Here is an 18,434-nt window from a genome sequence, read left to right as displayed (position 1 = left end):
TCTACTGGGATCTGGGGTTTAACTAAGAACAGGACAGACAAACCCCCTGCCCTTGTGGAATCCACATTCTAGCGCGAATGTGAGAACGAACTAATTCCCAATCGTCATGGGGGCAGGCCTACTATGAGCAACAGCAAACGTTTATTGGATTCTGAGCTCACTGTGTGTTCATCCTGCTCTAAGCCCTTTTCATGTATTACCGTATGTTATCCTTACCTCAAACCGAAAAGGTGGGTGCTATTGCTTCCTTGTTTGACTGGTGAGGAAGCTGAGACACAGAAAGGCTGAGGAACCTGCTCGCATCCTGGTGGTTCCAGGATTTGAACCCAGGTCTGTTGGACTGGAGAGCTTTAATCACCGGCTCTCCTGCCGATGATAACCAAAGTGCACTGTGATGAAGAATGCCAGGGTGCCCTACTGACAGTTACTATCAGCAACATCAACAACAGAAGCAGCATAAAACCCCATGCTGAACAAGCATGAAGTCCCTTACCTGGGTGGCCAGCGTGGGAAGGTCTGGAAAAGGTAGGTGCCCACGTTTCTCGAAGCCAAATTCAAAGGGTTCAAGTTGCTTTGAGGACAGCGTCAGAAGCTCTGGCCACTGCAAGCTTGGGACTGTCCAGGAGGTGTCCACCTGTCAGAGACAAGCAGAACCAACCATGACTGCCTCGTTGAGAGATCTCATCAGCTCACGCTGCCTGAGTTCTCTTCTTTTTGTTTGAAATGCTCGCTGGGCCCTGAAGAGGCAGTGTGATAAAGCAAAGACTACAGGAGCCTGGGGGTTACACATTAGGATTGGGGAGACATTGTCTAGGTCCCGACTGAACTTGCCTAGAGACAATTCTAAGACACAAATGTATGCATCTGCCTGTGTGTGTACATCCCGAATAAAAATACACAAGCATCACACCCACTGGGTCTAGCACCGTGCCCTTTGCAGAGTGGAGACGCTTGACAAATTTCTTGGTTTGCTTTGACATAAAACATAATTTTACATTTCTGAGTGAGTGGAAACTCCAGGAGAGTTCAAGTGCATTTGGAAGACACATCCTTCCTCACGTGCAAATGCATTGCTGGAACGCTCCATCCAGCCAGACCAATGGCTTCATTATACCGATGAGGAGATTGACACCCAGAGAGGGGCAGTTACTTGTCCAAAGTCACACAGCAAGTTGGTGGTAGAGTGAGGCCCAAACCTGGGGTCTCTCCAGATTCATGGCTGGGTGCTCTCTCCAGGGGTTCACCCTCCTTTCTAGTTGTCAGCCTTGCAGCCCTAGAGCCGCTCATGCCCATGGCCGGGCGCTGCTGCATGCCTGTCAGGTGGCTGCTGGGACAGCAAGAATGGAGAATGGTTTCCTGGCCATGTTCAAGCCCGGACACGGTGCAGGAGGCAATGTCCACAGTGGTCAGAAGCATGGGCTTTGGGGGCACGTGGACCTTGGCCTCATGCTGGGGCGACCTTGTTCTAGAAATGGGCCCCTGGGCAATTCAGGTGTCCTCAGAGCATCAGTCTCCTCCTCTGTAAACCAGATAATGAGAGCATCTCTCTTCCATGACTGCAGGGCGTTAAAACGGCTTTCATAGGTCTGTGAAGCCCATAGCAGAGCATTTGGCACATAGCAAGAGCGGAACAAATGCTGGGGAGGCAATGCAGGGCAGGATGTTGGGGGTGCCTGTGGGGGAGCTGGAGCACTGGACTGGGAGCTGCTGTGTGTCCTTGGCACGTCTTGAGACAAAAATCTCTAATGCCACCAGTCATTTATTTCCCCTGATCCCACTTCTCTGCCTCTCAGAGACCAGCGTGGGCCCTCAGCCCAGTATACCTGCTTCTCCCCCTGGGCTGCAAACTCCCCACAGGACCCCACAGCCCAGCCCACATTTCACCAGCCAGCAAAATGCAAATGTCATTAGCGCTCTGCAAGCTGGTGAACGCTAATGTCACACCAGACGGCAGCCAGAGCGTGAGAACTGGGGGAGGGGTGGGGATGGGATGGCTTCTCCGGGAGGGGTGGCATTCTCCGCGTTTTCCAAAAGCGTATAATAAAGAAATAAATAAATGGCTGCAGGAAAGAGGTGACAATGGAGATTGTTTTAACAGCATGCTACGCAGCTGTGGCTTTCTCACGGGCTCACCACGGCCACCTGGGGTCTCTGCTTCAGTCCCTTGCCGATGACAAGTGTGGCTGCCTCTCCGGGCCTCTTCCCCATACTTGCTTGATAAAGAGGTTCATCTGGGGGACCCCAAGCCTCTATCTTTTACTTCCACCCCAGTCCACACTTGCTCCCTCAAACCTGCTGAGAGTAGCAGACCACCCACCCCACTAGTAGGTGAGGGGGAATGTGACCCCCAGGAAGAGGTGGCAGCAATGGACCCCACAGACCTGCAGGAAGGAGTCCCGGGTTCCAGCCCAGAGGAAAACTAACTTGCTGTGAGCACACAGGCATATCCTTCCCTTCGTGGGGCCTTGGTTTCTCCATCTGCAAAAGGGCGTGTTGGCGCCACGGTCAGTCCCCACGGTGGGTTGGGTTCAGCTCCAAAACCCAGGGCTCTAGTAGCTCCCAGGCAGAGATGCCAAGGTAAGGACCCTTCTCTTCTCATTTCCCTATGACAACGACACTGTTGACCCCCGCAGGCCCGTTAAGGCTTCCTGGTGGAGAAGGCAGATGTGTGTGGGTGGAGATGAGAGCAGGGTGAGTTGGGCCGGGGGGCCAGGGTGAGCAAAGGCACAGAGGTACCCAAGTGGGGGGCCTCAAGCCAAGGCGCCTGTCAAGGCAGAGTGGGAAATGAGATGGAAATGTCCCGTGGTCAGCGCTTACCACGCCTCTCCCCATTTAACCTTAGCAGTGCTGCTATCATTCCCCTTTTATTGATGAGACACTGAAGCTCAGAGACGTTAGGTAACTCGGTGGCCACGTGGCTGTTACACAGCACAGATTGGGTTTGAACCCATAGTTGACGTAAGAGCAGAAGCTCTTGATCACTGTGGATACCACCGTCTAGACTGTTTAAAATAGAATGTGAACTGGAGAAATTCAGGTGTGTCATAAACGCATGCAGATGAGCTCCCGGGCACGTAAGGGTGGGCAACACTGCATCTGTGTGTGGGGTGTGGGGGCATTCAGTGTGGGAACGCGTGTACGTTATAATTGTGTGTGTGTCACTGCCAAGTGAAGCCACTGCCCTGAATCCAGGCCCAGAGTTGGGTGGGGAGGACGTGCCTGAGTGGCTGACAGGGCTGGGAGAGGACAGTCAGAAGACCCTGGCCATCCCGCAGCGGCCCAGGAAGCTCTGCGCTTCAGCAGGGAGCTGGGCTTGTCCTCACAATTCCTGCCATGTGGGCCTGGCCTATGTCACCTATCCCTGAATCCCGCACTCCAAGAGGCTGAACCCATCGCTACCCAGGAGAGAGGCACGTGCTGCCCTCGGCCTGGCACCTTCCTTGGCTCTGTCTCCTCCGTGGCCCCTCAGGCTGCCTGCCCCAGCTGGGGGAACAGACCCTGTAGATCGAGCTGGCAGACACACAGGCTGCTGTCGGGGTGGGGGGAAGGGAGGCCCAGGAGGCGACCAACGGTACTGGCTGGGGAGACAGAGAAAGAGTGACTGAGGGCTGCCAGACCTGCCACTAGCCCCTGGCTGTGTATCGGGCATGCAACCCACCTCTCTGAGCCTCAGTGAAACCTCACAGAACTGCAGAGATGACAGCCTAACGGAAAGTACATGCAAACTGTAATGTGCCACGTCCAGGACAGGGCTGCCATTCTAATCCCAGTGGCCAAGATAACCCAGGAAGTGGTAGAGAGCTACTCAGGAGCCTTGACTGAGAATCCAGCCGATGCCTTTATGTAAATAAGGCCCTCTCTCCCCTCCTCTGGTGTCTCGTTTTCTTTGTCACGATTCACTATTAACATTATATAGCTGGATTTCGTCTGCCAGAAACCAGAGGCCATTCAAGCAGCAGTGAGCTGAGTCAATGGGGCCCAGGATAGGTAAGTTTTGATGGGAGGAGAGAGGAAAATGATTTTATATTTGAGTCACTGACCAAGAAGGAAGGAGGACAGAAGGAAACTTGTGGGAGGGAGGGAGGCAGAGCTGTTGAGAGTTAATAGAACCTGGACAAAGTCTTTCCCTAAATTTGCATTGGGCTGGCCCTGAATGCCCCAGAGAAGACACAGGCGTTCTATTTCCTGGAAACCACAGGAAATATGAGCATTCAATCATATGGTGAGGGTTAACTGACTGTGTACCTGGGACTCGGGGGATGCCAGAGATGAGTGAGGCACAGACTACACCTTCAGAAGAGCTCACTGGTAAGAGGAAGAAAAGGCAATGGCTTTGTCTTCGTAGCTCAAGGTGGTGAAGGAAGGCTCATCACATGGCTCTAAGTTCAGAGGAGAGAGGGGGCCGTTCCTCCTTGAGCCCCAGGGAAGGCTTCCTGGAAGAGGGGGCAGATTTGAATGTATGGAGAGCAGAGGAGGGCACTGTGGGCAGAGGGAGCAGGGTGAGCGAAGGCATGAAGGTACCCAAGTGTGGGATGGGTATTCAGGACCATGAGCCAAGCCTGCATGTTGGGGCAGAGTGGGAAATGAGACCGGAAGGGGAGGCAGGGGCTGGATGGGTAAGGCCCTGGAATGCCGGGCTAAGGAGGAGGCACTTGATCTGTAGACAATGGGGAGCCACTGAAGGTCATAGAGCACAGGTGTGCTCCCGGCCGAGGGAGCCCAGACGAGTGGAAACAGCAGATGAGAGGATGACAGGAAGATGGGCAGGGCCTGGTGGGGGTGGTGATGTAGGTGATGTTGCATCTGCTGGCAGTTTCTGAGTGCGGGCCGGGATCCTATCTGTGAAGCCGAAGAATGGAAACAGGGACCAGGGAGAGGCAAAAAGTTTTAAAAAGAGGATAGTTTATTAGAGGCAGGAGAAGAGGTTGCAGCTCCTGAGAGGGAGGGGGTCCCGAATGGGGGGTGCCCCATGACTGAGGCAAAAGTTCCTACTTTTATACCTTCCCTTGCCTGCTTGGGGAAGGGGAGCAGTTTGGAGAAGGGAACTGGCGCCTTCTAATGAAATTCGTCTACCAGGTTTGGTCTGCTTGTCCATCCTGAAGGAATTGGCAAAGTAACCCACTCTTATCTATCAGATCTGCTCCATTTGCCAGGCCAAAAGGAATTTTATGATTAACCTCAAGGCCTTGTTACATTATGTCCTGGAGCAAAGGAGTGATTTCAAAACCTGAAGTTTTAGGATATGGCTGTCTTTTCTTTATTCCACCAGGGACCCCCCTATCTATCTAGCAATCATACTAACTAACCTGTCTCAGTGGGAGAGTAAAGGGATGATGGGGATGGGGGACCCAAAACTGGCAGGCGTGGGGGAAGGGAGAAAGTGTAGGAGGGAAGATGGCTGCACTTCGACACCTTGGGTTTGCATCCCACTTCTGCCCCTATCGCCAACGGTGTGGCCTCAGGCAGGTCATTTAACCTCTCTGGGCCTCCGTTTCCTCCCCTATAAAGTAAAAACAAAAAATAAAGCCACTTCGTAGGGATGTAGGATTCAACTAGATAATATGGGAGAAGCACTTTGAACACAGTGAATGATTACTGGATGCTTGCTTTCTAAAACTTAAGCATTTAAGCTTTTACTAATTAGTGGTACACTTCCCTATTAAAAATAAGGGCACCAAAGCTCAAGGGCAAATGACTGGCTGGAATCGGTCATGCTGGGCCTCAAATCACAGGAGAAGCAAGTTATGAGCAAATAAACCTGGGATGACTCAGAGAAGAGTCTTGATTTTAAAATATCGCTAAAGAAAAGGGCTGTTTTATGACTTGTGCATGGTGTGCTTATTAAATCCAAACTATAAATGTGAACTAATAAGTAAAATGAGTTAAGTTAATGAAAAAAATCAACCTTCAGGACGGATCCATAGTACCTAATGGCAGTCCATAAACATAAACATAAAAATTTAAAATACAAGAATGAATTGCAATGCCCAGAAGCTCAAGGATTCTGCAATTTCTCTGTGAGAAATAAAAGCTATTGATTTTAGCTTGGGTTCTCATTGCTCATGAGTGAGTCTTTGAGAAGTCGTAAAGGAAGGCATTATTTCTGATTGTTTACTCACTGAGGATCGGATGTATTGAATTTAAATTGTCTCCAATTCCTAATTAGTACAAACCAAATTAGAATTCGAGTACAGCAGCTCTGGAAAGGCCCTCGGAGACCTCTGAGCTCTGTGTTCTTCCTTTGTTTGATAGACCTGGAACCTGAGGGACAGAGAAGGAACACAACTTGCCCGAGATCACACAGCAAGTCGGGGACGATCCACGCTCCTGGCTCCCAGGTCTGTGTCCTGCTTTGGTCCCTGCAGCCTCTGGGGTCAGATCATTCAATCCAGGCCTAATGGGTATGCTGGGATGTTACGGGGCCACAGAGCGGTGGCTCCCACAATCACTTTCTCTTCCAGCTGCTGGAAAAAAGTAACCTGCCCCTGAAAGGACCCTTGAAGCCACAGTCTCACACTGATTGCACAGTGAGCTCTAAGACACTTTAGCATATCGTCAGGTAGGGAGCACCAAGGCCCTGTGCCAACCTACTGAGCAAGCAGCTCAGCCCGGATGGAGACACACACGGGGCTTCTGTTCTGAGAGGGGCCTCAGGGTGGCACAGCCCCAAGGCCAGCTCAGTTCCTCCCCTGGAATCAGGGGAGGGCAGGGACACAAAGGCCTTAATGTATGGGGGGAAGGAGTGGCCTCAACTCAGCCGGGCACACGCTCGCGTGCGCACGCGCTCTCTCTCCCTCTCTAACACACACACACACACACACACACACACACAAGCATCACAGCGACCAAGAAGCTTTGCATGTAGCACAGACACGCATGCGTATGTGTGTGTATGTTAAGCTTCAGCCTGTACATGATTACGAAGCAGATGTTTAATTACTACCTGCGTGTTATTAATCAACACGATTAATACACAACCCATACCACATAATTACTTAGCAATTACACCGAAACGAAATATTTCACTGCTGAGGGTTTGGTAATTACCCAGGCCTGCCAAAGGACAGGTATAATGGGCAGCGATTTCTCTTCCTTCCTGTCCTTCCTTTTCTGCCCTCTCATTACTCCCCTGGGCTGAGAGCCCACCACACAGAACGAGGGGCCCCCGCAGGCTGCTGGTCTCCTCCCCAAGGGGATGACGCCTCTGCACCCAATGTCGGTTGTCAGGTGAACCCTAAATCGCCCTGCCCTCTCCTCTCAGCTCTTCCGCAGCTCCTTTCGGAAGTAAAGCTGGCCTCCTGCAGGCCTGTGATGGCGAGGCAGCGTGGGGCAGGGGTTACGTAGGGAAGCCCTGCCCACAGCAGCCTGGAGTTGAAGCCTAGCTATGACCTTCCCGGCTGTGTGCTCTGTGTCACGTTAACTATGCCTCAGTTTCACCACGTGTGAAGTGGAGATGATAATAGTAATTACCTCAGGGGTTTCTTGTGAGTATTTAATGAGGCAGAACACATAAAGCACATACCACAGTGCCCGGCACAGAGTAAAGCTTCGGGAATACTATGACTTATTGTTACTATTTACCCAGAAGTGGCTCCTCTAGGAATCCTCCCAATCGGAGTCTCCTAAACATTTTTGGATTTTATTCTCTCTCTTCCCCTTTCCCCCAACAGCTCAGTCCCATATACCTGGAAACATCCTACGTTGACCCCTCCCCTCTACCGGTCATCTCCACCATCTTCCCTAATCTAAGCCTTCATCCTCTTCTCACGTGGCCCACAGCCACAGTCTCCCTACTGCCCCCCCTGCCCCCGGTCCATCCTCAGGTGGGCCAGGACAGAACTTCAGGAGTGGGGCTTGGACCATGCCACTCTCCTGCTCAACAACCCTCCATAGCTCCCCACTGCCTATGCGGCAAGGTCCACCTCCCCTTCTGGTGTTTTAGGCCCTGGAAGACCACTAATGCCCCAAATTCCTCCTTCTTTTCTTAAAGCATTAGCATAGCATGAGCACCTAAGTTTTTCAGGAAAGAGAGAGAGAAAGAAAAGCAAAGAAAAGCAAAGAAAAAAGTCTTGCTAGATTTTAGAGGCATCCATGCCCACCGGGCTGGGATGTCCCAGAGCATTTTATAAGACTGCATATTTCCAGACTCTGGGTTTACCCTTCATTGTTCGTCGCCAGACCATTTTGGTTCCCTCCCACTTCCCTTGACAAATGTCTTCCCCACACCAGCTGCATTTAAGCACAAGTGATCTTTCAGGGCACAGAATCACATGTCTAGCGGAGCAGAGACCACGTAAGGGCCGTCAGATGCAGGGACCAGGATGTGGTCTGCTTGAGAGGTGTGTGTAAGGGACGTGGCGTAGACGCCAGCACAGACAGCAGACACGGAGAGTCGAGCGTGTTACATGTGTGCGTGGTGTGTACACATGCTCATAAGCAGGGCCGAGGAAGCTACATCTGAGGGTGTGAATCCACTCTTTCAGTTCCCAAAATATCACAGAGTGTGCACCATTCATTCAATCATTCAATAAACATAGGATTTCAGAGGAAATTCATAGAGGGGCATCGGAGACTTCAGAGGTTCTGGGTTTTCTTCCTTGGTCTGAAGTTCAAGTCTTGGTCGTTGGAGCTCTGAAGCTCTCTCCCAAGAATGAAAGGGTTTCCAGGGAGCATTGGTTCTGTTTCTCTTGCCTGGGATTTACATAAAGCTCCCTGCTCAACCACAGGGCAGATGCAGGACTAGCCCAGATGGAAGACAGGAAGCAGGACCCCTCCAGGTAAAGGTAGGGAGGGTGGAGTTTACTGCCTGGATACAGTTGTTTGCACTCAGAGGCAGCCAGGTTGCAGCTACTCCTCTGCTGGCCAGCATTCAGGCTGCATATGATGGAGGCAGCTGAGAACAGACATTTCCGTCCTCTCCCTATGGGCCTCCATGCCCCCTCCCCCACCAGGTTCTGGCTCTTCACTCATACATAGGCACACACTCCCCTCACCACATATACACACATGCGTGCACACACGCACACATGGCCAAGTCTGGTTTTAGAGTAAAACAATAAGGTCAAAGGTTAAGTATGCTGACCAAGAGGCAGGAAACCTTTGTTCACAGCTCTGGGTCAGCGTTGCTCTGTGCTCTGGGTAGGTCATGTGCCCTCTCTAGGCTCTTACTTTCTCTTCTTTAAAATGAGACAGGTATTCAATGATCTTCAATCTTAGAGTGAAAGGAAGGGGCTCAGTCCCCACAGATGGGTAAAGGTGACGTGAAAAGGAATCTGAAGAGCCCAGGTCTCTTTGATGAAATGACCTATGCCTGGAAGAAAGCCCGTTGGACACCTACTGGGGCAAGAATTGGGATCTCCAGCACCTTGCCTCATCGGAGGCTGAATTCAAATGCCCACCACTCATTACGTGACAGTGGAAGCCTTACGTGAACCTCTCTGAGCCTCAGTTTCCACGTCTGTAAAATGGGGACAATGACACTTGCGATTCGCAGTTAAATGAGGAGACACAGGAGTTTGCCCAGCATTGTGTCTGCCCCTAAGTAAGCCTCAGTAAGTGGAAACTATTATTAGCATTACAATTATAGCTCCATCCACATTCTGGGGAAACCCCAACCAGGCAGCTCACGCACCCCTCTGTGCTAAGCTCAGGCCAGCAGGGACCCTGGGAAGAGGCTTATCTTCCTTCTGGTCCTCACTGGGACCTGGCAGCCACTGCCCTGATGGGGGGCTTTCCTGACCATATCCCAGCCACACATGGACACTGTTCTGAAGTGCTGACATGGTTAAGAGACACAACAGGCCCAAAATGGAGTCACTTGCGCTAAGCCCCATGTCAGCAAACCAAGACTAAATACAAAACCTAATTGCAGTCTCAGCCTCTCCCAGGAATGTAATCTTAACCGGTCAGTCTGGAATTTCCTGGTCAGCATTAGTGAGGTAATCCCCAAAGACCCCTTCCACCCCACAAAGGAGAGTGACCTAAGTCTGAAACTATCCACTCTTTGCTAGAAATTTCCTTTTCCCACCCCCTTCTGCCTATAAAAGCCTTCCATTTTGTACAGCCCCTGGGAGCTCCTTTTTATTTGCTGGATGGGATGCTACCTAATTCATGAATCATTGAATAAAGCCAGTTAGATCTGTAAGTTTACTCAGTTGAAGTTTGTTTTCTAACATCAGTCCTCTGGATAAACAGTGGCCATTGCTTGGAGCCCTGAGGAAAAGAGCCTGGCATTAGGGGCTACAATCTTACCCGATATGTGTCATTTTTTCAAGCAAAGTGTATCCGTGTATCCTTACTAAATAACAATGGGAATAAATTAATCATTTGGGGTTAAACACCTCTGGGGAAAGCCCAGGCCTTGGCTGAACCAATGCTAAAGGCTCTGGCTGTGTTTCTCATTCTGGAGGAAGGGAGCTGAGAACAATGGCCTTCTCCTCTCTCCTGGCCCTGGGGACAGGGGTTATTAGGGATCACAAAATCCATCTCCTTCCTGTAGGGGGGAGGCCTTCACGTGGGGCCAGGCCTGGCAGGAGAGACGCTGTTCTGGGATGGTGAAAGCAAGACGCCTGACTCTACCCACCCCATGCGTGCTGAGGACCTACTGTGCGCCAGGTCCAATGGAGCTGCTGTCCATGGAGCATCTGATGCACCCTCCCATGGACCCTATGCAGGGGGGCTTGCGAAACAGACCCCAAGAGGTTGATGATTTCAGGAAGTGGCAGAAAGAAGCGTCACATCTAGGTCTGTCAGGTGCCAGAGCCAGTGTTTTCTTTCTGATTCCAAAGTAAGGAATTAGGGGGTATGCCAGTGCTGCACCCTCACCCTTTTCTTGGACAGTGCACCCCTCTCCTAACCTTGGCAGCGCTGGCTGCTAAAGGCTCCACCTGCCCTTCTCTCGGGGGGACTGCTGGCTCCTGGCTGTTTGGAGCCACATCACAGAGAGGCCTGGGAGACCACAACCCATGTACCCCCCCGACCCCCAAGCATAGCCTGTAGCTCCGAAAGAATATGCTGGGCACAAGTTCCACGATGCCATTCATGCGCCAAAGGTCCCCATGGGATCCAAATGAGCCTGGACTGCTCTTGAACCCCGCAGTTCCTTAGCTTCTTCCTTTGCCGTGTCCTGCACACCCCCTGTGGTGTACAGACCTCGTCTGAGAATCCCCCTTCAATAATTCACTTGCACAACCATCCCCACTCAGGCTCTGCTGTTAGGGAAGCCGCCCTAAGACAAAGGGTGCTCATAAAGGAGACAGACACGGTTCCTGTAGTCGGGGAACTCAAAGCCCAGCGGGAGTCAAGCCTGAGACGCAGACCGACCATGACCATTCCTCACCCCCACCCCCATCTATTACCAGGAGCTTACAATACGCGGTGCAACCCACTTTCCTTCCCGGTCTCACTCAATACCAACAACAACCCAGCCAAGAGGGTTTGTTCTCTCCCGTTTTACAGATGAAGGAGCTGAGACTCAGAGAGATTATCATTTGCCCAACATCACTTGCAAATCCTACATGGCCGCGCTTGGATAGGAACTCAGTTCTACCTGACCACTGGGCCCCAGCACCTGCCTCCCACTAACAAAGGGGCCCATCTGGCTGTAGAGATGGGAGGGTGGGACAGTCTAGTAGTTAGGGCAAAGCTCGCTGTCCCCCTCTGCCACCTGGTGCAATTCCTGGGCCATGTGGCTCAGGAGACCACATCCTAGGGGGCGGGGAGGGCGGGGACTCACTGGTGACCTGACTGCTGCCCTGGCACCATTCTGGCCTCTCCCTACGTCACAAACCTGGGGCTCTCTCCTTCTCAAATGATTCTCAACCACACTGGCTCCTTTCCCACCCCCAATCCAAACTCCTATTATGTCGCAGACTTTGCAGCTCAGTCAGGCGGGTAACAGGCAGAGAATGGGAATTTTTACCTGTGAATTTGATTTCTGAACCCCCGCTGCTTGCCAAGCCTGAACAGCTCCTAGACAGGCTCTGAAAGGAGGAGGGAAGAGAGAGGGGCGAGCAGCAAATGGGGGACAACTACAGTGGCAGTTGCTGGGGGTTCTCCTGTGGGTGAGGGCTGTCCAGTGGGGCTGGGGGGCTAGCCTCCCTGGACCCAAAAGCAGGAAGGGGACCTGGTTCTCAGGTCTACAGCCACCTGCTCACTGTGCCCCATCCCTCAGAGAAAGAACCCACTGCTCAGGGTCAGAGCTGAGCCCAGCCAGGCACAGGGGACTCCTGCCCCCTCATTCTTCCTTCCCACAGCCATCAGCCTTCTTTAACACGGCCTCTCCCTAATGCACCTTGAGTCCTCACTACCCTGGGCATTGCACTTCATTTAATCCTCAAATCCTTTCCCATCCACCCCTTATGAGGTAGCTATCGTTATCATTCCCATTCTATAGATGTAAAAACTGAGGTTCAAAGAGGTGATGTATTCTCTACAAGTTCAGCATAGTAGTGCCACGTGACTCCACAATCCCACTCCTAGGCATACACCCCAAAGAACTGAAGACAGACACCTAAACAGATACCCGTACACGCATGCTCATAGCAGCACTGTTCACTGAAGCCAAAAGGTGGAAACATCCCAAACGCCCGTCAGCGTTTGCATGGATAAACAGATGAATGTGATAGATCCATACAATGGCATATTGTTCAGCCAGAAAAAGGAAGAAGTACAGATACCTGCTGTAATAGGCATGACTCCAAAACATGCTAAGTGAGAAAAGCCACAAAAGGCCACATATTATGAAATCTCTAGAACCGGTAGACTGATACCGACAGAAAGAAAATCAGTGATTGCTAGGGGCTCAGGGGGACGAGTTTTGATATGTACCGGTTTTTGGGTGGGGATGGTCATAACAATGTTCTGGAACTAGACAGAGTGGTGTTTGTACAACATCATAAATATACTAAATGCCATTGACGTGTTTACTTTAAAATGACTAATTTAATGTTATGAGCATTTTACCTCAATTTTTTTAAAAAGCAGGTGGGGGAGAGGGGAAGTGATGAAACTCACTAAAGGTGAAAGTGCTGGTAAGTGAGGGGCCCAGCTTCACACTTGGTCTTGCTGGCCACAGGCCATGCCCTTGGCTGCAATCCTCTATCGCCTGCCCTGTTCTCTCCCCATTTCTGCTGTCAAAAATCCTGCTCATTATTCAAGGGCCTTGGTTAAAAGGCCCCCCTCAGCGTCCCCCTGGGAGCCCACAGCCCTGTGCCCTCCCCAAGCCGCCCCCACCTCTGCCTCCTGCGGTGAGCAGGACACAGGGCTTTCCTTAGGCCCCATCACTCCCAGGGTGGTGGGCCAGTTCTCAGCTCTGTGCTTGGCAGGCAGTAAGCGCTCATTAAATGGTGATTTTTAAAGGGCTGGGTTACTCCTGAGGGCCTGGGATCTGCTGACTCCTCTCTGCTTCTCTAGCTCAGGCTCTGCTCCCAGCAGAACTCCTCAAATGCTTGTGGAATGGAAGGGGAGAGACGGACAAACTCCCCTGACAAGGGGGCACTTTCCTACCTGTTTTCCACCGAACAGGATGCCTGTCTTGGTTCATAGTTTATAATAAATGCAAGTCTATTTCCTCTCGGCTAGATTGTCCGGAGCATGCACACACCAGAGCCGGCTGTTTCTGTTAAATGTCTAGGGCTGCTTGGACCAGCCCAGCCCTCACTGAGTTGTGGTGTTTTGCCTCCATGAGGCACGTCCACCGCAATTCTGCGTGTCAGGAAGAGTCAGAAGTTCTGGACTCTCAGGAGATGGGCCCCTGCCACGTGCTCTCCATCAAATCACAGACCTACCCCAAAATCCCGGCTGGCAGGGACACTGACACTCAGGAAACAGATACGCATTAAACACCTGAGATGTATGTTGGGGTGGGGACAGAGGTGTGAAGAGGAAGACCTACTAGCTTCAGCAGGGACGCTGAAGTCACACAGAGGGATGATCAGATTCTGCCACTTCCTGGCTCTGTGAAATGCTGGACAAGCCATGTAACCCCTGAGACGCAGTTTTGTCACCTTTCAAATGGGTAGTAAGAGGTCCCATACCTCATTGGGCCACTGTGGAGATTAAAGGAGATACTGTGTGCAAAGCCCTCAGCTCAGTGCCTGGTACAAAGCTAAGGCTTCTCCAATGCAGCGATTATTGTGATTATTATTCTCACTTTACAGATGTAATAACTGAGGCCCAGGAAGGCCAGTCGGAGTCTGTGGGAGTCACAGGATCCCCAAGTTGACGCTGTACTCCTTTCAGCACGTCCAGTTTTTAGATGAGACACACCCAGGACAGCCAGTGCTGCCTTGGCAAACTGCCCCTAGGTCTGGCCTTGGTGACGGCTCAACCACTGGGTGGACATGCCAGAGGCTGCGCTGACTCACTCACTTCTTTGTGGGCTGTGTGCTCTGGGCAGGGTGAAGGGAGACAGCATGGAGGGCGGAGAGAACACAGGGCTGAGAAGCAGCAGACTCATCCACGTCCTGGCCCGGTGACCTTGGGTAAGTCATACATCCAGGCTTTTGTCCATGAGATTCTCTCGGTTTGAAATACCATATCCCTCTTCCCTCACCTGATGAACTCCTATTTATCCTTCAAGACCCAGTTCATGTGTTGCCTCCTATAGGAAGCTTCCCATCTCTCCCAGGTCCAGGTGGTCACAGTTGTGCTGTGCTCTCATTGCGTTTGCTTCATCTCTGCAAGTTCCATGAGGGCAGGGACTATGTCTGGTTTTCTAGTTTGTTCTTGCCATGTCCCCTGAGCATGGTGCCTGCCATGTATGTAGTAAAAACTCATTGAATCATGCATGAGTCTCTATTACTACCCGCCACCCGCCCCACCCTGCCCCGCATTGGATGGTGACCTGAGACATACATCTTACTCATTGGACTTCAAATGCCCAAGCACAGGACTCACTCAACTGCGTCCCCCTGCCCAGTACCAGATCAGTCCTTGGTAAAAATCTACTGGACACGATCTCTCTAATAATTGTTGCCCTGCTTACCTCACTGGCTGAAGCTAATGAATATGCAACAAGACAGCTATCAGGGAAGTACTTTTTAAATCAAAGGGATTATCGACATGCAAGGTATTGGCATTAAGGATAATTCCAAACACCAGATAGTGCCAGCCTTGTTGGAAGCGCTTTTGAATCTGGAATGGAATGTAGTTGACGATGCCAAGAAATTCACTTCAAACAAAACGAGGCGGGTAATTAGGAAGCCCTCACTCCAAGGAAGGCAAAGAGACGGGAGTTTCCTGATCGTGCGTCTCTGCTTGGCTGCTGCTGGTGAGACATGCTAAGGATGGGACGTGGGGGCCTGGGAACCTTCTCTCTCACTGACACCCAAAGCAGAAAGACGAAGTTTTGCGGCCAGAGAACTCTAGGATTCCTTAAATCCCTATTGTCCGGTGGTGTGGGGGTGTGGAGAGGTGGAGGGCGAGGGTGCCCCCTCACTGAGTGGTGGTGAGCATTAGGCACTGAGCTAGTCAGGCGTGCAGAGTACCAGGCCTGGCACGAGGAAGCTCTCGATAAACATTCATTGTCTTCCCTCTCAGACTATACCTCTCAGACACCATTACGAGAGTGAAAATGCAAACCATAGCCTGGGAGAAGCCTTCGCAATATCTGTGCGTGACAAAGGACTCGTGTCCAGAATACATAACTAACGCCCATAAATCAAGAAGAGAACAAGAAAACCGAGTTTAAAATTGGGCAAGAAAAGGGGGACACTTCCCAAAAGAAGGTATCCCAATAGCTCATAAGCATATGAAAAGGCGCTTAGCCTCATCACTCACCAGGGAAATGCAAATAAAAACCACACTAACACATCACTATAGAGCCACCAGTTGACTAAAACTGAACAGACGGATGATACCAAGCGTGAGTGAGGAGCCGGAGCAACTACAACTTGCGTACACTGCCACCGGCGGCACCGACCAACGGCACAGCCACTCTATCTCGTGGTGTCTATTAAAGCTAAACCTTGACAACTCAGCATTTCCACGCCCAGCTACATGCCCAAGCAAACGCCTGCATATGCCCACAACAAGACATGGAGCAGAATGTGTGCTGCAGCTTTATTCATAAGCACCCAAAATGGGAAGCAACTCAACATCCATCCACAGAAGGATAGATAAATAGATAGATAGATAGAAATAGATATAGATATATAGATACACACACACATATACATATATGTAGTCATGCAGTGGAATATTACACAGCAATAAAAAAGAACAAACTGCTGCTATATGCAGGAACATGGATGGATCATAAAATTATGTTGAGCTAAAGAAGCCAGACCTGGAGGAGATCATGCTGTATGATTCCACGTATATGAAGTTCAAGAACAAGAACAATAACTCGGTAGTGACAGAAGCCAGAACAGTAGTTGCAGGGGGATGGGGAAAGGAAAGTGCCACCTGGCATGGGGCACAGGAGAGCCTTCTGGCTGACGACATAGGAATGTTCTGTATTTTGATCTGGATGATGATTACTTGGCATATATTTTAAGAACATCAATGAGCGGTACACTGGAGATGGAGTGCTTTACTGTATACGTGTTATGCCTAAGTAGGATTTAAAAAAAAAAAAATTATGAGAGTAGAGGACAGATTGGATCTGTCCATCGCTAAAGCCTACCAGCCCTGTCAGTTTGATTCTCAGAGCCTGGAGAATGAGTCTCAGGTTCAAATGCTGGCGTTGAGGGATTTTGTACCCATTTTATTCTTTCCTTTCCCTTTCATGTCATCTGGCTTCCATAGAGAGGCCCCCTTCTCTTGCTCACTCTCCTTCTCTGACTTTGTGTAAGTCCTGGCCTTCTCATCCCATCTGCAAAAAAGAGTGTCACGCTTCTTGGACTCCCCTCCAAGAGAGAGACACATGGTCATGCACAGAAAACCATGCATCGTTTTCTGCTCCTTACGGAGCCAAAATGCTCAATGCTTGGAATCACTAGCAGATTATCTTTGCATGGGGTCAAGTACATTCAAGCAGAATTGCAGTTACTACGGTGAAGATGTGGTTTAAAAATGGAACTTGGCCCACGTGGGTTCCTTTGACATGAAGGGACCTGAGACAGTGGCCGTGGAGCAGAAGTCATCATGGCAAAGGGACAGCCACGAGTTTGACCTGGGAAAGCCGGATGTTGGCATGGTCCCTCAGGCTATGGGGCCAGAAGCCAGGCAGGGCTCCTCCTTGAAGGAGACAGAGGTGGTGCCTGGTCTGGGGCTTATGCCAGCATCTCCAAGGAAGGAACACTGAAGCCAAGCTCTAAGGTCCTGAGTTCGAGGGCTGATTCTGCCCTGGGGTGCTGCGTGACACTGGCCACCTGCACTCCACCTCTGGGGCCTCAGTTTCCCTACTGCCCAATAAAGGGGTGGGCCAGATCATATTTTAGAGGTCCTTCCAACTATAACTGTTTAGGAATGTATAAAGTGGTTACTTTTTTAAAACCTCAATCACATCACGTCCCTCCTTGCTTCAAACCTGATCTACAGCTTCATATTAGACTTACGATAAAATCCAAACCCGTGACCACGTCCTCACGGTCAAGTCCCTGCCAGCCTTCCGGGCCTTGACTCTAACCACTCTTTTATCTCTCACAAGGCCCCAGCCATAATGCTCCTCCTTCCATCCTTGAACATGCAAATCCATTCCTGCCCCAGGGCCTTTGCACACACTTCCCTTCAACTTGGAAGCCTCCTCTCCCCAGTTCTGCAAGGCCAGCCTTCGCTTGCTTTAGGGCACCAGCTCGAGTCCCCTCCTGAGAGGCCTTCCCTGACCGATAAGCAGTCCCTCTCTCTTGTTTCTGCTATTTTCCCCCTCATACTACTTACGACAACATGCAGTCATTTGATGAATCCATGCCGTCCTGATTTTCTGTCTGTCTCCTACACTGGAGTATAAGCTGCACATAGTCACTGCGTCTGGCACCAGTAAGCCCTCTGGCATGTACACAGTAGGCACTCAATACAGGTTTGCGCATTTTCAGTCCTCTGAGGCGGCGCTCCACAGCTCTGGCTGCCCTCAGAGGCTCATGTAAGAGTTTCCCGAAGGGAAGAGAACGTTCCTGTATTGAGGGCCCACCCGGTACTGTGGCAATGCCAGGCTCTCTGCATCCTTGTGTCATTTAATTCTCACTACAAGCCTCAGATACAGAATTAGTGGGGAAACTGAGGCTCCATGATGTGCCTGTGGTCACATGCCAATAACTAGGAGCCCTGAGCTTGGAGACAAATGGCTCTGTGCCACCTGCTGGCACGTGATTCCGTCCCTAGGCTGTGCTTTTCTCATCTGTAAAGTGGGGCTAAGATCTTCTGCCTGAACTGCAAGCTGTGTCATGATCAAGACGGATAATTAACGCGGTCTGCTTTGCACACTGTCAAGCGGCATGTAGCTGCACTGATGTAGCAATAGCAACAGAGCCTGAGGTCTGTTTGGCCCATCA

General features: G+C 51.0%; 1 protein-coding gene across 5 annotated transcripts in view; it reads right to left on the bottom strand.

Moving 5' to 3' along the window:
• TSPAN18 (tetraspanin 18) overlaps window positions 1–18,434 on the bottom strand; it is a 181,034-nt gene that overhangs the window by 59,836 nt on the left and 102,764 nt on the right. For 3 of the 5 annotated variants that reach the window (XM_019746421.3, XM_074336252.2, XM_019746425.3), the window contains one exon: window positions 494–634. The exons of 1 other annotated variant lie outside the window; for it this stretch is intronic. The gene's annotated coding sequence lies outside the window, so the exon portion shown is untranslated. Of the gene's footprint in view, window positions 1–216; window positions 324–493; window positions 635–18,434 lie in introns of those variants that run through there. One more of the 5 variants, XM_088789529.1, reaches the window with a different exon arrangement.

The sequence above is a fragment of the Rhinolophus sinicus genome, chromosome 14 (assembly GCF_057876585.1).
Source record: "Rhinolophus sinicus isolate RSI-liver-muscle chromosome 14, RSI-T2T, whole genome shotgun sequence".
NCBI classification, from domain to species: domain Eukaryota; kingdom Metazoa; phylum Chordata; class Mammalia; order Chiroptera; family Rhinolophidae; genus Rhinolophus; species Rhinolophus sinicus.
The sequence above is the reverse complement of the archived record's forward strand: the minus strand, read 5'-3'. Positions and strand labels throughout refer to the sequence as shown.